Genomic DNA, 24,980 nt, shown 5'->3' on the forward strand with positions numbered 1-24,980 from the left:
ATCCACAGATGTTTCACCTAGCCGGCTCAGGGTTTGGAACCAGCACCCCTTCAGTTACTGGCCCTACACTCTTAACCACTAGAAAGACTGCAGCCTGCAGCCCAATATCTCAAATCAAATCAAAGTTTATTTGTCACGTGCGCCGAATACAACAGGTATTTCACCTCACAGTGAAATGCTTACTTACAGTGCAAAAAAAGGTATAGGTGAACAATAGGTAAGTAAAGAAATAAAACAACAGTAAAAAGACAGTTGAAAATAACAGTAGCGAGGCTATAAACAGACACCGGTTAGTCAGGCTGATTGAGGTAGTATGTGCATGTAGATATGGTTAAAGTGACTATGCATACTGTATATGATGAACAGAGAGTAGCAGGGGCGTAAAAGAGGGGTTGGCGGGTGGTGGGTGGGACACAATGCAGACAGCCCGGTTAGCCAATGTGCGGGAGCACTGTTTGGTCGTGCCAATTGAGGTAGTATGTACATGAATGTATAGTTAAAGTAACTATGCATATATGATAAACAGAGAGTAGCAGCAGCGTAAAAGAGGGGTGGGGGGGGGCACACAATAAAAGTAGCCATTTGATTACCTGTTCAGGAGTCTTATGACTTGGGGTTAAAAACTGTTGAGAAGCCTTTTTGTCCTGACTTGGCACTCCGGTACCGCTTGCCATGCGGTAGTAGAGAGAACAGTCTATGACTGGGGTGGCTGGGGTCGTTGTTTTTTAAATGGCATGTAAGACAAACAAATTGACACATCTTGATTTTAGATTTTTTTTTTAAGTGATCCACAAGTAAAATGTACACAGTTTCTCAGAAATAATTATAATAGTAATATTTTGTAATTGGCAGATTTTTGTTTAATATAAGATGAGAACTTCAACACTTTTACTTTATTTGGCACCTAGTCACTTACTATAGTCATTTATTTATTTAACTTTGCACAGCCTTGCAGTCCACCTTTTTGCTATTTGCTACCATTTTCCATCTCTGTAGAAAGGCATGGTCTTCAAGCTATGGAAGATGGCAAAACATTTAATAATACAATTATAAAACATTTAATTATTATTATTATTATTATGGTAATACTCTAGACACTTCTCTTCACAGTGTAAGGGGAAACTCTTCACACTAACCCCACTTGCATACTCTTTATTTATTTTATTGGCCCATCCACCCCCTCTTCGGAGGACAAAAGTAACTTTGTTTTACACTTACTTTTTTTATCGTTTTTTTGTTACATATATATTATCGGAGACCTGGCAGTGTGATGCCAGGACAACAACCTCTCCTTCAACGTCAGTAAGATAAAGGAGCTGATAGGTGGACTACAGGAAACGAAGGGCCGAGGGACTGTAGTGGAGTGGGTCGAGAGCTTCAAGTTCCTCAATGTCCACAAAAAAATTAAAATAAATATGACATTTACATAAACATTCAGACCCTTTACTCAGTACTTTGTTGACGCACCTTTGGCAGCGATTACAACCTTGAGTCTTCTTGGGTGTGACGCTACAAGCTTTGCACACCTGTATTTGGGGAGTTTCTCCCAATCTTCTCTGCAGATTCTCTCAAGCTCTTTCAGGTTGGATGGGGAGCGTCGCTGCACAGCAATTTTCAGGTCTCTCCAGAGATGTTCGATCGGGTTCAAGCCTGGGCTATGGCTGGGCAACTCAAGGACATTCAGAGACTTGTGCCGAAGCCACTCCTGCATTGTCTTGGCTGTGTCCTGTTGGAATTGTGAAAAACCTTCGCCCCAGTCTGAGGTCCTGAGCGTTCCGGAGTAGGTTTTCATCAAGGATCTCTCTGTACTTTGCTCTGTTTGTCTTTCCCTCGATCCTGACTAGTCTACCAGTCCCTGTCGCTGAAAAACATCCCCACAGCATGATGCTGCCACCAACATGCCTCACCGTAGGGATGGTGCCAGGTTTCCTCCAGACGTGATGCTTGACATTCAGGCCAAAGAGTTTAATCTTGGTTTCATTAGACCAGAGAATCTTGTTGCTCATGGTCTGGAGGTCCTTTAGGTGCCTTTTGGCAAACTCCAAACAGGCTGTCATGAGCCTTTTACTAAGTAGTGGCTTCCGTCTGGCCACTCTGCAATAAAGGCCTGATTGTTGGAGTGCTGCAGAGATGGTTGTCTTTCTGGAAGGTTCTCCCATCTCAACAGAGGAACTCTGGAGTTCTATCAGAGTGACCATCGGGTTCTTGGTCACCTCCCTGACCAAGGCCCTTCTCCTCCGATGTCTAAGTTTGGCAGGGCAGCCAGCTCTAGGAAGAGTCTTGGTGTTTCCAAACGTCTTCCATTTAAGAATGATGGAGGCCACTGTGTTCTTAGGGACCTTCAACGCTGCAGAAATGTTTTGGTACCGATCCCCAGATCTATCCTGTCTTGGAGCTCTACGGACAATTCCTTTGACATCATGGCTTGGTTTTTGCTCTGACATGCGCTGTCAACTGTGGAACCTTATATAGACAAGTGTGTGCCTTTCCAAATCATGTCCAATCAATTTAATTTACCACAAGTTGACTCCAATCAAGTTTTAGAGACATCTCAAGGATGATCAATGGAAACATGATGCACTGACCTCAATTTCATGTCTCATAGCAAAGGGTCTGAATACTTGTAAATAAGGTATTTCAGATTTGTATTTTTAAATATGGGGTATTGTGTGCAGATTGATGAAGAAAAAAAGTAATTTAATCCATTTTAGAATAAATCTAATGTAACAAAATGTGGAAAAGGGGTCTGAATACTTTTTGAACCCACTGTATACTGAAACTATGGTGAAACTATAAAGAAATGACAAGTTACATAATAGTTACTTAAGTACAGTGCCGAAATAACTTGGTGATACACAGAAAGTAATAGGAATCAACAGCGAAACAAGACAGCAGCAATAAGGTAACTACCCAACTATAACCAAAGACACAAAGGGTACGTTTTGAGGTTAGACCACATACAGTACATGTATGATGTCGTTTCTCAAATGATTCTGTTAAATAACAGTCTTTCTACAAAAGTTCCAAGTACATTCTTAATAAGTATAAACAGTGCTGCTGGGAAGAGGGTAAATGGCCTTAAATACTTACTATATAACTTTTGCTAAGTTCTTCAGTAAAGAATAATTGTTTCTACATAACAATCAGAGGAATGTATATACAGTTGAAGTCGGATGTTTACATACACCTTAGCCAAATACATTTAAACTCCATTTTTTCACAATTTCTGACCTTTAATCCTAGTAAAAATTCCCGGTTTAGGTCAGTTAGGATTTCCACTTTATTTTCAGAATGTGAAATGTCAGAATAATAGTAGAGAGAAGGATTTATTTCAGCTTTAATTTCTTTCATCACATTCCCAGTCAGTCAGAAGTTTACATACACTCTTTCATCAGACCAGAGGACATTTCTCCAAAAAGTACAATCTTTGTCCCCATGTGCAGTTGCAAACCGTAGTCTGGCTTTTTTATGGAGATTTTGGAGCAGTGGCTTCTTCCTTGCTGAGCGGCCTTTCAGGTTATGTCGATATAGGACTCATTTTACTGTACCTGTTTCCTCCAGCATCTTCACAAGGTCCTTTGCTGTTGTTCTCGGGTTGATTTGCACTTTTCGCACCAAAGTACGTTCATCTCTAGGAGACAGAACGCGTCTCCTTTCTGAGCAGTATGACAGCTGCGTGGTCCCATGGTGTTTATACTTGCCTACTATTGTTTGTACAGATGAACGTGGTACCTTCAGGCGTTTGGAAATCGCGCCCAAAGATGAACCAGACTTGTGGAGGTCTACAATTTTTTTTCTGAGGTCTTGGCTGATTTCTTTTGATTTTCCCATGATGTCAAGCAAAGAGGCACTGAGTTTGAAGGTAGATCTTGAAATACATCCACAGGTACACCTCCAATTGACTCAAATTATGTCAATTAGCCTATATGAAGCTTCTAAAGCATTTTCTGGAATTTTCCAAGCTGTTTAAAGGCACAGTCAACTTAGTGTATGTAAACTTCTGACCCACTGTAATTGTGATATAGTGAATTATAAGTGAAATAACCTGTCTGTAAACAATTGTTGGAAAACGTACTTGTGTCATGCACAAAGTAGACGTCCTAACCGACTTGCCAAAACTATAGTTTGTTAACAAGAAATTTGTAGAGTGGGTGAAAAACGTGTTTTAGTGACTCCATCCTAAGTGTGTATAAACTTCCGACTTCAACTGTAACTTTACATCAGTATTTAGCTGCTAAATAGTAACTATTAACAGGTTATTACCTCGTTTTTACCTGCTCATTGCAGTCTTATTTCGCTGTTGTTTCATATTACTTTCCAGATGTTACCCTGTTGTTTTAGCACTCTGAACTAAAGTGCTACCTCCCTGGTACCTACCAAACAAATTGATTAACCTGAAATGCACAGACAAACTGGCCACATCCACACACTTGCCTAACCTCTCCTAACCCTTGAAGTAACAAATCACACACATACAATACACATTTGTTTTTGACTCAAGCCAGCCTTAATGCTACTCCTTTAGCCTTACACATATTCATAGGCGGCATGTCCAATAAGCTAAGCTTCCCTTAAGTAAATTGAATGGAACTTGCCAAAATGATATAGTCCTCTCTATACACAAAAAAATAAAATTCTTCAAAACACTACACTAGAGAGCATGATTTAGCAACAGAGGATTATTATCTTGTTTTAAAAAAAAATAGCGGTGGATTGTTTTAAATTACCAGCACATACAGCCGGGAAGCTCGCCATTTAGGAAGCGTGCAGTTTGGGCAAGCAAGCAGCAAATATCTGAGCTGATTGTTGACATATCCCGGTGAGTGCGCATATTCACTGTCTTTATCATTGGGTGAGTCAGTGGCAAGTTATTTTGGGACAATAATGTCCTCATCCAGGCTAGATAGACTACATAGCCTACAATGTCTCCCCTTTTCATAGGCCTCAATTAGATGGTTGCATTCAAGACAATATTGTTTTTATTGATCTCAGTTTGTCATTTTCAGCAAATCAGCCTACCCTGTCATTTTGTGGTATTAAAGATTAGGCTCACGTCTCCAGTTATGGCAAGTAAAAGTGTTGTAGAATTGCATGAAATGTGTTCATAAAACTCTACATTTTTCTCGTGTCCTGCTAAAGAATGTTCCTCTAGCTGAAAAAAATAGCTTCCCCCAAACTTGAAACCCACATGCAGCCTATTGACATACTCAAAAAACACACACAAACGATAGCTTTGGCTTGATATTTCCTTGCAAGGTAGGCCTAAGGAGTGCATCAACCCAGCATGAGACAATGTAAAGGGTGACATCTAGTGGGAAAAACTGTTCTGTACCATAACGTATATCAATTATAGTTAACTAGAGCCTACACCCCACGAGGGCAGATACTTATCACTGTATAAAAAAAATTACGCTGTAGGTCAAGCCTATATCATCACTAGGGGGGTTGTAGCTGGTCCAATTAGAGGCCTTATTTCGTTCAATTATTATATATTTTTTATTCTGCACCCTCAGCACCTATAGATATAAGATGTCCATAATTTTGGTGAATTTATTTACAAATCAGACTTTACAGTGAAAGCATAAGGGCAGGGTTAGTTTCAGGTTCAGAAATTCAAGAATTGAATTTGACTTCTCGGCTAGGACTGAGAAAATGTAGCTCTACAGTAACGTAGGCTGTAATTTGAATGTAATTTGGGAGGACTTTAACAAGTTGGGGCCGTGGCCACACAGGAATAAAGGAAGGACACTTTTGAGCACGAGAGAGGGAGGTGCCGCGAAGTAATAACCATAGCGTACATCAGAAATGCAAAATGTGTGGTCAAGGTGAAAATGGAGCACCGCGACGAGGGAAACTAGTTGAAAGTTAAGGTAAATTCTAAACGCCATTGTCAGTGTTTTGTATTTGTACAAAGCTAATGATTTGCTATGTTAGTTTCACTGAAACGTCATATGACTCTGATTTACGTGTCACCTGTACTTGTATTCCACTGTCATGAGAAAAACACGGCGCCAGGCTCTCCTGTACAAACGAATACACTAATCCGTTGTCTGCCTCTGCATTGTCGGCCTTTGTAATGTAACGTAGTTTTTGTATATGCTATTTTATTATTTACATGGGTAAATCATTTTATATTGGTTCGGGATTCATCTAGTTATTTGCATGATTCCATGATTCGTCCAGGGTGCTTCAGGCTATGGTAATGTTGAATAACATTTGGGAAGTTTACAATAGGTTTACCAGTTTAATTGTGTCGTTTCTGTGATACATTGCAATACACTAAAAACGGATTGCAATTGCTGTAGACCTATGACACTTTAGCCTAATGTGAATACAAAGATATTAGGCCTGAAAAGTAATACACATGTAATGCAGTACAGTCAATATGTCAAGTTGTCAACTGAATTATTTGCATATTACTCTAACATAATACAAAATGTCGGCCAAACTACACTAAACAAAAATATAAAGTGTTGGTGTCATGAGCTGAAATTAAAGATCCCAGAAATGTTTTAAATGCACTAAAAGCTTATTTCGCTCAAATTATGTGGACACATTGTTTACTTCCCTGTTAGTGGGCGACAGGTAGCCTAGCGGTTAAGAGTTGCTGGTTCAAATCCCTGAACCAACTAGGTGAAAAATTTGTCGACTTGAGCAGGGCGCTTAACCATAATATTGTATGTAAAAGTGTTAGTGAGCATTTCTCCTTTGTCAAGATAATCCATCCACCTGACAAGTGTGGCATATCAAGAAGCTGATTAAGCAGCACGAGCATGACACAGGTGCACCTTGTGCTGGGGACAATAAAAAGACACTAAAATGTGCAACACAATGCCACAGATGTCTCAAGTTTTGAGGCAGTGTGCAACTGGCATGCTGACAGCAGGAATGTCCATCAGAGCTGAATTGAATGTTAATTTCTCTACCACAATGTCGCTTTACAGAATTTGGCAGTACTTCCAACCGGCCTCACAACCGCAAACCACGTGTAACCACACCAGCCAATGACCTCCACATCTGGTTTCTTCACCTGTGGGATCGTCTGAGACCAGCCAGCTGATGAAACTGGGTTTGCACAACCGTAGAATTTCTGCACAAACTGTCAGAAATTGTCTCAGGGAAGCTCATCTGCATGTTCGTCGTCCTCAACAGGGTTTTGACCTGACTGCAGTTCGGCATCGTAACCGACTTCAGTGGGCAAATACTCACCTTCGAATGCCGCTGGCACACTGGAGACTTGTGCTCTTCATGGATGGATCCCGGTTTCAACTGTACCGGTAGATGGCAGACGTGTGGGCGATTTACTGATGTCAACGTTGTGAACAGAGTGCCCCATTGTGCCGGTGGAGTTATGGTATGGGCAGGCATAAGCTACAGACAACAAATACAATTGCATTTTATCGATGGCAATATGAATGCACTGATATATAGTGATGAGATCCTGATGCCCATTGTCGTGCTATTCATCCGCCGCCATCACCTCATGTTGCAGCATGATAATGCACAGCCATGTTGCAAGGATCTGTACACAATTCCCGGAAGCTGAAATTGTCCCAGTTCTTCCATGGCCTGCATACTCACCAGACATGTCACCCATTGAACATGTTTGGAATGCTCTGGATCGACGCATACAACAGTGTTTTCCAGTTCCCGCCCATATCCAGCAACTTCGCACAGCCATTGAAGAGGAGTGGGACAACATTCCACAGGCCAAATCAACTGCCTGATAAACTCTATGCGAAGGAGATCTGTCGCGCGGCATGAGGCGAATGGTGGTCACACCAGATACTGACTGGTTTTCAGATTATCGTCCCTACCTTTTTTTGGGGGGGGGGGGGGGGGGTATTTGTGACCAGCAGATGCATATCTATATTCCCAGTCTTGTGAAATCCATAGATTAGGGCCTAATTTATTTATTTAAATTGACCGATTTCCTTATGTGAACTGTAACTCAGTAAGATATTAGAAATTGACACAACATTTTTACAGTGCCGTGAAAAAGTATTTGCCCCATTTCTGATTTTCTCTATTTTTGATGCTGATGCAAAACCTAATATTAGATAAAGGGAACCTGAGTTTACAAATATGGATACTTTCTTTGTTTTTAAATAACAAAGTTATTTAACACCCAATTCCGTTGTGTGAATAAGTAACTGCCCCCTTACATTCAATAACTGGTTGTGCCACCTTTAGCTGCAATGACTGCAACCAAATGCTTCCTGTAGTTGTTGATCAGTCTCTCACATCGCTGTGGAGGAATTTTGTCCCACTCTTGCCTGCAGAACTGCTTTAACTCAGCGACATTTCTGGGTTTTCAAGCATAAACTGCTCGTTTCAAGTCCAGCCACAACATCTCAATTGGGATTAGGTCTGGATTTTGACTAGGCCATTTCAAAACTTTAAGTTCGTTGCTTTTTAGCCATTTTCATGTAGACCTGATTGTGGATTTTGGATCATTGTCTTGCTGCATAACCCGGCTGCGCTTCAGCTTCAGCTCACAGACGTATGACCTGACATTCTCTGATACCGAGCAGAATTCATTTTTCCTTCTATAAGGCAAGTCTTCCAGGTCTTCGGGCAGCAAAGCATCCCCAAACCATCACACTACCACCACCATGCTTGACCGTTGGTATGAGGTTCTTACTGTGGAATGCAGTGTTTGGTTTTCGCCAGGCATAATGGGAGAACTGCTATCTATAAAGTTGACTCAGGTTTGCCGAAAATCACCTGGATGATCATCAAAAAGAATGTTCTTTGGACTATTTTTGTTCAGTATATTTGCATAACATTGTCTTTGAATTTAACTAAAGTCTCTCTCTGTTCAATCCAGGCAACCGTATCAACATGAAAAATAGGCCATAACCCTCCCAAGCTGAACAGCTGCACAGGAAAGCCCAGACTGACAGTAGTAGAAGATGGACCAGGCCTTTCCCAGTCTCCAGACCTCAGCCACTGAGCTCCAACTCAGGGTGGACTTCTTCAGAAAGTTGGGCTACTCCCCCATGGAGGTTCGGGCCGCCCTGCTGAAGCTAGGCCTGAGTACAGACACCAACTCTGTACTGGGGGAGTTGGTCCGTAGCGGAGCCAGCACTGGTACTTCTAACTCCACCATTCCTGAGAGTGTTGAAGATACTACTGGCCCCAAAAGCCACACAGGCTCCAGCATGGCCTCCTCTAGGACCCATGGCTCCCCAGGAGACAGACCAGTCTCATTACTGGAAGACAGGAGGGACACAGACAGTGGACTGAAACCTATCGTCATTGACGGCAGCAATGTGGCCATGAGGTGAGCGAGTCGAGAAGAGAGGAAGGGATTATTCTTGTTATGTTTGTAAGAGCTAGCATTCAATTGAAGTGTTTCAATGAGTTCAGCTGTGTGCATGCGCGCCTGTATGTCATGTTCATGACAGTCCTGCCCTGTAAGGGTTAGATGTTATTGTGGTTGAGAAATTAGATGAAGCAGATGTACTGTATTATATTCTCCTCATGTGGTTGGTTGTACATCACAATGATAATGACAGCCAGCTATGCAAAAATACCTGTAAACTACAACAACTCATTATCAGCTGTTGAACTATGTCCCTGCAACACAAGAACCACGAGCTCTTCTCATACACCTTAATAATTTTGTCAGCTAGGTTTGAAGAGGTAGTATCCATGCCTGTGCATGCCTTTGCTAAGGTTAATGCTGCGCTATATGCAAATCTCCTACGCAAGTCTCTGCCTTGCACTGGTTCCCAGTGATAGCTATGTGTCAAGGCAGTGTTTATATGGTCAGGATAGAGTTCATATTGAACAGGCCAGACAACATTGTCACTCAGTTTTATTATGTCTTCTTAGTTCAAGTGTTTGCAATTACAACCATTTTTAACTGTCGTCTCCTTATTACATGGATGGAGCCAAGCCAACATTTTAGAACTTCCATTATTACAGTTTTATTACCTAGCTATTTGAGTATACAGTGTATGTTTGGACTCGATTCAATTCATAAACCAATAAGGAAACACAATCCACGTGTATGTTCAAAGGAATGTCAGATTCACAAGTGGCAACAGTTAAAACCATTGGGCCAGTAAACGAAAGATTGCTGGTTCAAATCCCCAAGCCGACTGGGTGAAAAATCTGTTGATGTACCCTCGAGCAAGGCACTTGACCCTCATTTATTTGGATAAGAGTGTCTGCTAAATGACAACAAAAAAATGTAGGGTGTCCAATCAAAAATAGATTTTTTACCAATGGGTGAAATAATATGTTAATTGTGTAGACACTCCTATAAGAAAACCAATGGTCAAAACCCCATGTATCCGTTCAGTTGATTTCCCTTGTAGGATGGCCAAGATTAGGGTTGCTAAAACAATGGAAGTCAGATAACATTTTTTTTTTTAATATTTTGTTTTGAAAAAGGATTCAAAAATCTGGAAAATAGCATTGCGTCAGTTAGGCTGGATGATGTGCGAAAATTGAGGCAAACTGACCGGCTCAACGTTGAACTCGTCATCTTTCTTCTCGAATCCGGAGGACATAAAACAGTAGAGGTAGGATGGATATCAATTTTGAGACATGACATGTTGTATTTTAGTTTACACTTTTCATATTAATGCGAAATTCCTGTTACTTTTCGAAGATTTCACAACAATTTTCACAAAAAGTTTGGTGAAATGTCAACAGCACCGAGTGTAGGCCTACCGCAAGCTTTTTTATTTTCAAAGCCTTTTACATTTGAATTCCGCTCGTGTCATGCTAATTATGCTTTTTGAGACCCACAGAAACAACTTTGCAGAAGAACACTACATGTAAAATCCAAAACAGTTGCAGCAAGGAGCGTCAACGCTCTGGCAAAAGAGCTCAGTGCTTATTATTGGATATATTAGGATACGAAATCGGACTTTTTGGATATAATGTTAATGATATGTGAGAGAAAGACCCAACTGAATGATTTAGAACATGAAGAATCATATTTGTCTTGGTAAAATGTATTTTATAATATAAGGAATTCACCCACTCACCGTACCATGTAATGTTTTCATGTTTTGTCAAAGTGTTTTTTTGTTTTATCTGTATTTTATATTTATTGTTCAAAGGTCTCTTTGCAAGGGTTATTTAGCATTGATATACACTACTGGGGTCACATAGAAATGGCCTTGTTTTTGAAAGAAAGGAACATTTTGTCCATTAGAATAACATCAAATTGATCAGAAATATAGTGTATACATTGTTAATGTTGTAAATGACTATTGTAGCGGGGAATGGCTATTTCTTTTTTTAATGGATTATCTACATAGTCGTACAGAGGCCCATTATCAGAAACCATCACTCCTGTGTTCGAATGGCACGTTCCAATGGATCGCCAGCATCCCGGAGTCGCCTCTTCACTGTTGACGTTAAAACTGGTGTTTTGCAGGTACTATTTAATGAAGCTGCCAGTTGAGGACTTGTGAGGCGTCTGTTTCTCAAACTACATACTCTAATGTACTTGTCATCTTGCTCAGTTGTGCACCGAGGCCTCCCACTCCTCTTTCTATTCTTTTTAGGGCCAGTTTGCGCTGTTCTGTGAAGGGAGTAGAACACAACACTGTACGAGATCTTCAGTTTCTTGGCATTCGTGCATGGAATAGCCTTCATTTCTCAGAACAAGAAAAAACTGACAAGTTTCAGAAGAAAGTTCTTTGTTTCTGGCCATTTTGAGCCTGTAATCGAACCAACAAATGCTGATGCTCCAGATACTAAACTAGTCTAAAGAAGGCCAGTTTTATTGCTTCTTTAATCAGGACAGCAGTTTTCAGCTGTGCTAACAATCGCAAAATTGTTTTCTAATGATCAATTATCTTTTTAAAATTATGAACTTGGATTAGCTAACACAACATGCCATTGGAACACAGGAGTGATGGTTGCTGATAATGTGCCTCTATATTCCTATGTAGATACCATTCAAAATCAACTGTGTCCAGCTACAATAGTCATTTACAACATTAACTATATCTACAATGTATTTCTGATCAATTTGATGTTATTTTAATGGACCAAAAAAATTGCTTTTCTTTAAAAAACAAGGACATTTCTATGTGACCCCAAACTTTTGAACGGTAATGTACGTAAAATAGGACCTTGATGTACAGTATAGCTGTCATACTGTCATATGTTATTATCTTATAACAGCTACTTTACTTTAATGATGTCATGCTACTTTACTACTCAGAAAGAGTACTGTTTGAGCTGCATACCTGTGTTCCTGTATTTTTTTAATAACTATGCCAATCTTGTCATTCGCTTGCATTGCCACTGAAGCGAATGATTTGTAGACAGAGGATAAATTATTTGGTCAGATTAACTTTGCTCAACCTTTTTAACAATGAAACAATCAGAGATCGACATAAAACTGCACCTTCACCTCTCTCCTTCCTTTTAAATCTGCCCTCTTCACTAGAAATGTTTGTTGATTCATAGAAAGTAGTGACATATTTACTTATCCCATTTCCTGCTCTCTTGTCTCCCTTCCAGTCATGGTAACAAGGAAGTGTTCTCCTGTAAGGGAATTGAGTTGGCAGTGATCTATTTCCTGGATAGAGGTCACTCAACCGTCATTGTGTTTGTGCCCTCCTGGCGCAAGGAGCAGCCCAGGCCTGATGTCCCCATCACAGGTGAGATTCACAAATACAGTGCATTCAGAAAGTATTAAGACCCCTTGACTTTTCCACATTACAGCCTTATTCTAAAATGTATTAAATAAATTAAAATCCTCAATTTAGACACAATATCCCATTTTTTTGCAAATGTATAAAAATTTAAAAAAAAATAGAAATACCTTATTCACATAAGTATTCAGGCCCTTTACTATGAGACACGAAATTGAGCTCAGGTGCATCCTGGTTCCATTGATCAACCTTGAGATGTTTCTACAACTTGATTGGAGTCAAGTTGTGGTATAGCCCAGACTTGAACCCGATCAAACATCTCTGGAGAGACCTGAAAATAGCTGTGCAGCGACGCTCCCCATCCAACTTGACAGAGCTTGAGAGGATCTGCAGAGAAGAATAGGAGAAACTCCCAAAATACAGGTGTGCCAAGCGTGCCAAACAAAGAAATACAAAAAACATAGAAAAAAGAACATAGAATGCCCACCCAAATCACACCCTGACCAAACCAAAATAGAGACATAAAAAGCTCTCAGGTCAGGGCATGACAACTTCAATAAAGTACTGAGTAAAGGGTCTGAATACTTATTTCAGAAATTATACATTTGCCAAAATTTCTCAACTTGTTTTTTCTTTTTCATTATGTTGTATTGTGTGTAGATTGATGAGGAGAGATTTATTTTTTATGCACTTTAGAAAAGGCTGTAACGTGGAAAAAGTCAAGGGGCTTGAATACTTTCCGAATGCAATATAGTTCGAATGAGACTAGTCTCTGTTTCTGAATAGGAATTCTTTAATGCCAGGGGATTTTGAAAACACAAACTATGTTCATGTACAACAAGAAACAATGCTTTTACGGACAGTTTCCGGGATTGATCTCTCTCTTTTTAGTCCAGGATTAGGTTTGTCTATGGAAATTCATTTTGTGAGGTCAGCGATACATAAAAATACTAGACACAGAAAATCAACACAATAGAATTAAATACAATACAGTATTCATTGTGACTATTTCTTTAAAATAATGCAATACATTCCCTTATCTCGTTTATATGCAGGGGTTTTGGTAAGTACACTCACTGCACCTACAGTATGTTTCCAGTCATATGATGTGTCTGTAATATGAGACTGAGGCAAAAGGCATTGGGAAACTCCACCAGAGGGTAGTATTGGACAAATGCTGAAATCAAGAAATACTGCCTGACGTCATACTCTAGGCTTTCTGAAAAAATTCTAAATAAATGTTCCCAATTGTCATTGCTTCAACCCACATCATGTTGTCGAACACAGCAGTGACTCTTGTCCATGTACCTGAAGGCTATCTGTTAGGAGGTGTTTGTGTTAACCCAGCGTAACCACTAACAAAGCCAGTGTGCAGTAGATCGGACCACTATTTGTAGCTGACACATCATCACCTGGTGCCCACTGCTTGCATGGTTCAGTGGCGTTGTCTGAGGTTGAGCAAGCAAGCCAAAAGTTACATTTTCAGTCCCAGTAACCAGGAAGTAAAAATAACCGCAACAGTCAATCCTACCAGGAATTGGGAAATCCCCACCAGGAAATAAATGCAACTGTTTTTCTCACACACTCAGGTTACTGTCTGAAACTGAGTCTTTAACTGTTTCTAATCAATCAGAGCGTTATGGTTTACATGTCAAGTGATTGTTGTTACCTGAACAATCAAAGCATTTTTGACACTGACAGTTGACATTTGTGAGTGCATTTCAGGCTTTAGTCAATTAGTAGTCTCTAAAAACCTCAAGGAAATTGTTCAATATGGAGCTCTGTCTCACACTTATTTAAGTCAGGGTCCATATTCAAGTGTATCATTAGGAGCGCTGGTCTAGGAAAAAATACATTACTTTTAGGTCATATTGAATAAGATTACATGGACAGGAGGGACCAGATCCACGATCACTACTCCTACTTTGAGACACCATATGAATATGGCCCCAGATCTTTCCAAAGTTGGCTTATTGGACATTGTTGCCTTTAGCTTGTCCATTTAGTTTATTTCAACAATTTCCATTGTCCGTTTTCACACTGTGCACACAGGTGCATTTATTTAACATTAATTTTGGATGTATTTGTCAATGCTTTAATTTAGTCTGCTGGGAGGTTTCCATGTTATGTGATATTTGGGTTGTGAAGTTTGAACAGCTTATGTAATAATTAAACTGTCATGTAATATTTGTTTTAAACGATTGATGGTTTTGTGCTCTGTGTTTTGTCTCAGGGATCCACAGTTGATGGATTTGTGTTTTGCGTGTCCCCTGTTTGATTTGGCACACTATGCCATATTTGATTGAAGCAATGTTATGCGACCCTTTCTTATCATAGTGTCACCTGGCTTGTTCATCATGCAAAGGTATAGAATACGTTGTTTTGAAATATTAGTCATGTTAATGGGTACTAAGAAGACAAGGTAAGGCAGTGGAATAATTTGTGTCAAACAGAATTCCAATATGATGAAAGACCAAACATAAAGCGAACCATCTCTTCTTCTTACATCGCCAGCAACAGCTGTCCATGTAATCTTATTCATTATTATCTATACGGCAAAACTGATCCGAAATCAGCACTCCTACTCTGAGAAGCTTTATGAATAAAGGCACATGACTAGGACATAATAAAACACTTGGTGAAACATCTGTACGTTTATTTCCAGACCAACACATTCTAATGGAGCTAGAGAAGAAGAAGATAGTTGTCTTCACGCCCTCGAGACGCGTCGGTGGTAAACGGGTGGTCTGCTACGACGACCGTTTTATTGTGAAGCTGGCCTACGAGTCGGGCGGCGTGATCGTGTCAAACGACACCTATAGGGACCTCCAGGGAGAGCGTCCGGAGTGGAAGCGCTGTATCGAGGAGAGGCTGCTTATGTACTCTTTCGTCAATGACAAGTGAGTACTGGATGTATTTATTGTTTAAATGGGGGGAATGACAGTGACAGGCATGCATTAAGGGGAGATTGATGGAGAGAAGATACAATGGTGAAGAGGCCAGTGGGGCCGGAATTCAATCCCACGCAGGCAGGGGAATCATACATGTTGTATGGGGGGTTTCAGCAGGTAACATCTGTCATAAATACTGATTTTTGGACAGAAACATGAGAAATGGAGAGATGTATTTAAACAGGTTTTTAACTCTCTGAAAAAACATGTATTAATCATGCATTGATGTCAAGGGTAGATATGTAGAACAATTTGAGTCATGTACATAGTTCTCTTGTCACGTCCTGACCGTAGTTCCTTTTTTATGTCTCTATTTTAGTTTGGTCAGGGCGTGAGTTGGGGTGGGCATTCTATGTTTGTTCTGTGTGTTATATTCTATGTTTGTTCTATGTGTTTGGCCTGGTGTGGTTCCCAATCAGAGGCAGCTGTCAATCGTTGTCTCTGATTGAGAACCATACTTAGGTAGCCTGTTCCCACCTGGTGTTTGTGGGTAGTTGTTTTCACCATACAGAACTGTTTAGATTTTCATTTCTTTCCTGCACTTTGTTATTTTGTATTTTCTCGTGTTCTGATATAATAAATTATCATGGACACTTACAACGCTGCATTTGGGTCCGATCCTTCCTACTCATCATCAGACAAAGAAGACTTTTGTTACATCTCTAGTCAGGATTCAGCCCAGAAATAGCGAGCAACGTGGTTCCGAAAAGCAGATTTGACCTTTTAGAGCAGATACTGTAGTAGTGTAATATACTGTAATGCCATGGTCACCAACTGGTTGATCTCCAAGGCATTCCTAGACGATTGCCAAACATTTCTGTAAAAAACTCAATGACAAAACCTTGCGTTCCTATTTTTATATTATTAGTCTCGCGCTGTTGGCGGCAGGTGCACCCGATTCAGCTGCCCTGCATGCCAGGTAGGTGAAGTGTTCCATTTTTAAAACATTTCATGTGTCTGAAGGTACAAACTCTGCCTTCCCGGCGGGCCTGGAGAGTAAATCAAGTGCACTATAGGCCTACCAATCGGATGGCTCAGAATACCATGTCTGTAGTAATGTGGCAAGCATAAAAGAAAGCTACAGCAAAGTTTATATTTAGATATTTAAGAACTTTTAAAACCATGACTCAACAAATACAGCGAAGAGCTGTTTTTTTTATGAGTGTGTTCATGTTTAAGTTCTTACTCAGCACTGTCAACACTTAAAAATATAAAAAATATTCAACACTTTTATAAGCCATAAAATGCACATTCATACCACTTCCACTTGCGCTACAACCAGCACTGCAGCTGTAATGAATGAGTAGAAAGGTGTATCGATAGGCTTGCATGGTTATTATTAGCGGCTTGGGTATTTTTTAATATAGAGGAATATTTAACTTTCTCCGTTGAAAGTGTCGTAGGAATATTGGTCCAATAATATTTCTCAGATACCAGAGCTTGTGAATTCAAAGTAGACTTTATTACAAAGTAAAAAGCCGAGCTGGTTCATGGATCAACTGTTTTTCCCAGCCTTAGCACACTCTTTTTATACAGTTTCATCCTTACATTACATACATAGAGAGGAGTGGCTGTAAATTATGAACTCTTTTTGGCTTTGCGCCACAATTATTTCCAACCCTAAGTTCTTTCTTTGAGGCTGACTTTTTCCCGCCTCTACAAATCATTTAACACTCTACAAATCACTGAACCGATTATATTGGTGGCGCAACTATGACAGTTTGGTTAAAAGGTAATAGGGGCCCCTGCCAGGCTGCAGTCACAAGTAGATTATATCAGCACCCTCTAGGCTATAGTCATAAGTACATTCATTATATTGATTCTGACACTTCTTATCCAGGCATGCTTCTAGATTACAATGTGTGTATTTATTTTGTATATTGGCTTTTCTTATGCTATACAGGTGTGGTTACAGGTTCCTTTGAAGCTTTTAATGATTCTGTTTTATTACATTAATATTTCGCAATAAATATGTTACTGAAAAATCACCATAAAAGGATTAACAACATGTATTTGTCCAGAGGCAGAAATAATGTGGTGCGACTCGAGTTTTTCCATCAGCTGGAAGACGTGTCCCTTTTTGGTCAGCGTAGAAAATGGAAAGAGGCGTTAAGAGGCGAACCTTCAGTCTGCTGCTCTCTCCCTCCACTGAGACTGACCATCAGATGCAGGCACAATCAACCCAGTAAAATAAATTATCATATAAATGTAGCTCACTCAGCTGTGCCTCACAGGTAATACAACATCTGGTCTATTACCGGTCTGATCGTATAGCCTACCTAAAATGTATAAAAATGGTGCGAACAACAATACATTTGCCAGCCAATTTCAAGCAAAGCCAATATGCGGTGATAAGGTATTGGGCCTATAGCCTAATGCATAAACCTAATTGTTACACTACTGTTTTTAATAGGTTAATGTTGCATAGGCTTATGTTTTTTTTAAACAAATCTGTGGTAGATCTCCGCTTGCATTTTGACTCAAAGTGATCTTGACTCAGAAAAGGTTGGTGACCACTCCTGTATGGTTAGAGGATGATTCATGAGACCTGTGTTAATGTAATTATTTCAGATATGAAAAGGAAACATTCCCTCTGCCTGCACCGTGTCTTATTGTTCTAATCGATTAGATTCGATCCTCTATCACTTCTCTGCCTGTATTGTTTTCTGATCAATATTACCCATTTCCGGCCCAGATTCATGCCCCCAGATGACCCGCTTGGTCGTCATGGTCCCAGTCTGGAGAACTTCCTGAGGAAGAAGCCTCTACTACCAGAACACAAACGCCAACTCTGTCCTTATGGTAGGATCTCAACCATAGAGATATACAGTGCCTTGCGAAAGTATTCGGCCCCCTTGAACTTTGCGACCTTTTGCCACATTTCAGGCTTCAAACATAAAGATATAAAACTGTATTTTTTTGTGAAGAATCAACAACAAGTGGGACACAATCATGAAGTGGAACGACATTTATTGGATATTTCAAACTTTTTTAACAAATCAAAAACTGAAAAATTGGGCGTGCAAAATTATTCAGCCCCTTTACTTTCAGTGAAGAAAACTCTCTCCAGAAGTTCAGTGAGGATCTCTGAATGATCCAATGTTGACCTAAATGACTAATGATGATAAATACAATCCACCTGTGTGTAATCAAGTCTCCGTATAAATGCACCTGCACTGTGATAGTCTCAGAGGTCCGTTAAAAGCGCAGAGAGCATCATGAAGAACAAGGAACACACCAGGCAGGTCCGAGATACTGTTGTGAAGAAGTTTAAAGCCGGATTTGGATACAAAAATATTTCCCAAGCTTTAAACATCCCAAGCAGCACAGTGCAAGCGATAATATTGAAATGGAAGGAGTATCAGACCACTGCAAATCTACCAAGACCTGGCCGTCCCTCTAAACTTTCAGCTCATACAAGGAGAAGACTGATCAGAGATGCAGCCAAGAGGCCCATGATCACTCTGGATGAACTGCAGAGATCTACAGCTGAGGTGGGAGACTGTCCATAGGACAACAATCAGTCGTATATTGCACAAATCTGGCCTTTAGGGAAGAGTGGCAAGAAGAAAGCCATTTCTTAAAGATATCCATAAAAAGTGTCGTTTAAAGTTTGCCACAAGCCACCTGGGAGACACACCAAACATGTGGAAGAAGGTGCTCTGGTCAGATGAAACCAAAATTGAACTTTTTGGCAACAATGCAAAACGTTATGTTTCGCGTAAAAGCAACACAGCTCATCACCCTGAACACACCATCCCCACTGTCAAACATGGTGGTGGCAGCATCATGGTTTGGGCCTGCTTTTCTTCAGCAGGGACAGGGAAGATGGTTAAAATTGATGGGAAGATGGATGGAGCCAAATACAGGACCATTCTGGAAGAAAACCTGATGGAGTCTGCAAAAGACCTGAGACTGGGACGGAGATTTGTCTTCCAACAAGACAATGATCCAAAACATAAAGCAAAATCTACAATGGAATGGTTCAAAAATAAACATATCCAGGTGTTAGAATGGCCAAGTCAAAGTCCAGACCTGAATCCAATCGAGAATCTGTGGAAAGAACTGAAAACTGCTGTTCACAAATGCTCTCCATCCAACCTCACTGAGCTCGAGCTGTTTTGCAAGGAGGAATGGGAAAAAAATTCAGTCTCTCGATGTGCAAAACTGATAGAGACATACCCCAAGCGACTTACAGCTGTAATCGCAGCAAAAGGTGGCGCTACAAAGTATTAACTTAAGGGGGCTGAATAATTTTGCACGCTCCAAATTTTTCAGTTTTTGATTTGTTAAAAAGTTTGAAATATCCAATAAATGTCGTTCCACTTCATGATTGTGTCCCACTTGTTGTTGATTCTTCACAAAAAAATACAGTTTTATATCTTTATGTTTGAAGCCTGAAATGTGGCAAAAGGTCGCAAAGTTCAAGGGGGCCGAATACTTTCGCAAGGCACTGTATGTATGAGATACCATAGGGTTCTAATTATATTGTCTGAACACTGTTGAACTGTCTTGTTGAAGCAGAAGACAAAACAAAGTACTAATCTAGGATCAGGTCTCCATTAGGCATAAATTATTTTATATCAGCACTTCTAATCTGAGACTCTTTGTGAAGAGTCAAGATACTCTCCTGTAGAATTGTATTATTTTAGATTTAGTTAGAAATAGTGTAACTGTCATGTTTAGTAACTAATTTATGTTTTCTATTTCAGGTAAAAAGTGCACGTATGGCGTAAAGTGTAAGTTCTACCACCCTGAGCGCACTCACCAATCTCACTGCTCATTGGCTGATGAGCTCAGGGAGAAGGCAAGGCTCTCCTCAGTAAAAGAGGACCGGAATCACACGACGTCACACCTGAGGGGCCCCCAGGCCGACCCGAGCCCCTTTCCCTCCTATTCTCTGGAGAATGACCTGGAGCACAGGCTGACGTTGGAGCATCGCGGTTCCCTGAGGGAGGGTCCCAATAGCCAGGTAACTGAGAACATGTTTCTGTCCTGGGATGGGCCACACTCCAGTAGGAACCAGCAGGCCTGCAGCCCCACAGCAGTAGACCAAGGACAAATGGACTGGCCCAATATGCGCAGTATGTTCTCCCCCTACGCTACTACTGACCTCCCCTATGCCAGCATCTCCCATGAGTGCATGGACTCTGGTTTTGGCACCTATGAGAGCCAGTACTCAGATGTGTCCCAAGGCCACAGCAAGGCCTTCAGTCCCAGGCAGCAGCAGAAACAACAGGGTTCCAGACATCCAGGCATGCATCCAGAGAGGCTGGCCCAGGACAGCCTCCAGCCCTGCAGGTGTTGTTTCCATTTGGCTCCCTTCACAGGTCCCCAGCAGCAGCACCACAGCAACCCACACCTCGAGTCCCAATCCCAGCCAAGGTATGACACCTACTCGCCTCCTCTGTTCCCACCCAACATGCACCACTACAGCCTCCCATGCAACTTCCAGCAAGGCAGGGTGGGGGCACATAATTTCCACCCCATCAGCACCCCCAGAAGTACTGGTCAGACCCCTTCCATGGCGGGGTCCCCCAGGCTAGGGCATCGTGTAGCCTCACCCCGAGCCCCCACCATCACCCCCCAACCCCGCATGGGGCCCCCCACTTATGCTCCTCTTACAGGAATCAGCAGGAACTCAACTCCTGGGCCCAGCCACCTCCACCTTCTGCCTTTGACACAGACAGAGAGGAGCTCCGTAAGAAACTGCAGGCCATCTTCAACCCCCACCAAGTAGATACGGTCATGGGGATGTTCCCTAACCTGATGGATGCCCAGAAGCTGGCTGCAGAGATCCTCAATTATCAAATCTGATGCGGGGGCCTTCTGATGCCTCTAAGCATCTTGTCTACGGGGTTCATTCAGGGTTGAGAAACTTGCACAACTCTAACGTCCACGTAAATCATTAATTGATTTCAATGGGATACTTGTGTGAAAATGTGCCTTGGGTAATTATTCTCTTGTTCTTTTCCTTTGTAATTTACTGTAACTGATTGAAAGGGCAATGTATTATTGTTGATGTTGTCCTTCCTTAGCAGTCATGTGCTTGCATAGCTTATGTTAAATCCATGACAGGTTGTGTGTGAACAGTTTGGGAGAAGTGTAGAGAATTGGGATGAATCCCCTGTCGTGTTTAACTGGATTATTTGAAATTTATTGAAAGTTGTATACATTTATAACAGTGTAGTCAAATCTTGCCTCTAGACTCAATACTACGGCAAAAGTGAATCTAGAGTGTTTGACTGTTGATGCATATTGTATCATCATTTGGGATATACCGTATGTGATCTCTCGTTTGTCTGAAATTCAGCTCTCATGTAATAAGAAATAATTGTCTCAAATAATGTCCTTGTCTGAAATTACACCTTTTACTATTATGTTTTTTATATTGTGGTTCTGATGGCCATAATGTATTTCCTGTCTCATATTCCTTATTCCATCTCTTTATGCAGTGAGAAATACAATGGTATACATTTTTTCCGTGTATAAAGCTACGCCCAAAGAACCCCAAATACTATACAGTATCCTTCTAACCAACAGAATAAGTTAGAGAAGCTGCCAAAGAAACTGAATTAATGTTGGAAAAGCACCTTGTCATTGACCCAAATATTGTAATTCTCCCATAGACCAGAATGTGATGTTCTCATCAAGATAATGTATAAAAATGTGTTATGTAATATGTACAGTATGTCCTGTGAAGGTCTCTTATATCACCAAAGACTGGGTAAATCCAATAGATCTTTTAAAGTAACTGTCCAGTGTTTCAAGATTTCTATGAAATATGACCTATAATTAATTACAATACAGTTTGAGTGATTTTAGTTTTCCTTCCAAAATGTTTTTAAGTATGTTAAAAAGCAGCTTTTCTGTGTTGGAATGGTGTGGGTGTACCCCAACAACAGAATGGTGTGGGCGTATACCGGTATAAAAAATATTCATGCGAATAGACTGCTGATTGGCCAGCTTAAGCTCAATGACGATGACCTCATCCTATATGTGGAAATAGCAAGCATTTTTAAACTGTCTGTTTGAGTTTAAGGTTGTTGTTTTTTTGGTGTTTTCTCCAGTTTATGCTTTGACCACATATGAGTGAACAACATTTATTTGCGTGTGAGTTAACTTAACTTCTTATGGCTGGGGGCAGTATTGAGTAGCTTGGATGAATAAGGTGCCCAGAGTAAACTGCCTGCTACTCAGTCCCAGTTGCTAATATATGCTTATTATTCGTAAGTTTCTAAAACTGTTTGAATGATGTCTGTGAGTATAACAGAACTCATATGGCAGGCAAAAACCTGAGAAAAAAATCCAACCAGGAAATGGGAATTCTGATGTTGGTCGTTTTTCAACTTATTCCTTATTGAAGATACAGTGGGATAGCATGTTGCACTTCCTAAGGCTTCCACTAGATGTCGCGCTTTGTGACTTTGGATTTGTTTAGCTATTTGGACATGAATGATGGACATAATCGAACAAAACAAACATTTATTGTGGAACTGGGATTCCTGGGAGTGCATTCTGATGAAGATCATCAAAGGTAAGTGAATATTTCTAATGTTATTTCTGACTTCTGTTGACTGCACAATATGGCGGATATCTTTTTGGCTTGTTTGGTCTCTGAGCGCCGTACTCAGATTATTGCATGGTTTGCTTTTTCCGTAAAGCTTTTTTTAAATCTGACACAGCGGTTGCATTAAGGAGAAGTGTATCTAAAGTTCCATGCATAACACTTGTATTTTCATCAACATTTATTATGAGAATTTCTGTAAATTGATGTGGCTCTCTGCAAAAATCACCAGATCTTTTTGGAACTACTGAACATAATGCGCCAATGTATACTGAGAATTTTTTATATAAATATGAACTTTATCGAACAAAACATACATGTATTGTGTAACTTGAATTCCTATGAGTGTAATCTGATGAAGATCATCAAAGGTTAGTTATTAATTCTCTCTCTATTTCTGAGTTTTGTGACTCCTCTCTTTGGCTGGATAAATGGCTGTGTTTTTCTGTGACTTGGCTCTGGCCTAACATAATTGTTTGTGGTGTTTCGCCGTAAAGCCTATTTGAAATCGGACACTGTGGTGGGATTAACAAGAAGTGTATCTTTAAAATGGTGTGAAATACTTCTATATTTGAGGAATTTTAAATTTGGGATTTCTGTTGATATGACACTGGCTGTTCAGCCCTATCCATTAACAGAATATAAACTTTTTAAAAGTGAGATTTTCACTGGACAATTACTTCAATGTTTCTATGATAGTTGTCTTCGCTGTATGCTTATAGACAACACTTTGTAGCTTCTTTTTTAAGTGCCTAAACATGGAAAATGTATAATTCAAATATCATGGACATTTAGAGTAGAGTTCTTGGTCTAAACAAATTGTTAAACTTTTTTATTTTAAACCCATTTTGGTAACTTTATTTAACAGCACGGTAAGTACTAGATAGATATTTAAAGTTAGAATGTTGTTATTATTATGCTATCATATAGTATTACCAGCTTCATATCAGGTTAATGCAGTTATAACCTCATGGTACTTGAAATAATTGGCAGGGAACACGAGGCATTTTATTTCTCAGCCATTTTTATGTATTTTTAGAGTAGACTACTTTGTTTCTTCTGACTACAAATAGCTACTATACCAAATAGTACAATTTGTTGCCAAGTATTTACCAGTACCTAGTACTTACCCGACTGTAATAAAGGGTTACTCACTCATGTTATTAATTTATATACCACTTAAACACTGAGTTTTGAATGTTGGGGAATCATATTACACAAAAATTAAAGGTTTGAAATATACCTGTGTCTGTATTTTCTAATGTCATGTCTCTGTATTTTGTCTCAAGCTACTGTACTATGATATGGCACTTTCATTGTTTTAGTGCCTCAGAGTCATATGCTCCATGATGATCTGATGATGACCATAGCTCAGGGCTCTCCAACCCTGTTCCTGGAGAGCCACACTCATGTAGGTTTCAGCGAGATGAAATTCTTGCCACAAAGTCGACAGAAACCACATACCAATTTTGTTAGTGACAACTTTCCCAGATTATTCCATTATCGCTAGACAACACTAGCTGATACCTGTCTAGCAGCTAGCCACGGCACGTTTGTTAGCTAGCTTGCTCTTTGAAGTTGTTTCCATCCAAAATATTAACAAGGCGAGACTATCTTAACTCCTCCCCCACATTTACTGGATTGGTTGAACAGTGCAAAATAGAATGTCTCCCAACAGTTTTTTTTCTCTCGTCATGACCCGAATGTGGGGTGTCCCACTCAGGCGTTTATTTTACACCTGCTACGATAGGTTAGCTAAATAACATTTAAATATGCCATGTAGATACTTTAGACATGTTGTGATGGCATATTAGAAGAACATTCTGTCCC

General features: G+C 40.2%; 1 pseudogene; it reads left to right on the top strand.

Moving 5' to 3' along the window:
* The first annotated feature begins 7,855 nt into the window (after window positions 1-7,855).
* On the top strand, window positions 7,856-24,392 carry LOC115141230 (endoribonuclease ZC3H12A-like; annotated as a pseudogene).
* Window positions 24,393-24,980: the final 588 nt, after the last annotated feature.

This window comes from Oncorhynchus nerka, linkage group LG14, assembly GCF_034236695.1.
Source record: "Oncorhynchus nerka isolate Pitt River linkage group LG14, Oner_Uvic_2.0, whole genome shotgun sequence".
In the NCBI taxonomy this organism is placed as follows: Eukaryota; Metazoa; Chordata; class Actinopteri; order Salmoniformes; family Salmonidae; genus Oncorhynchus; species Oncorhynchus nerka.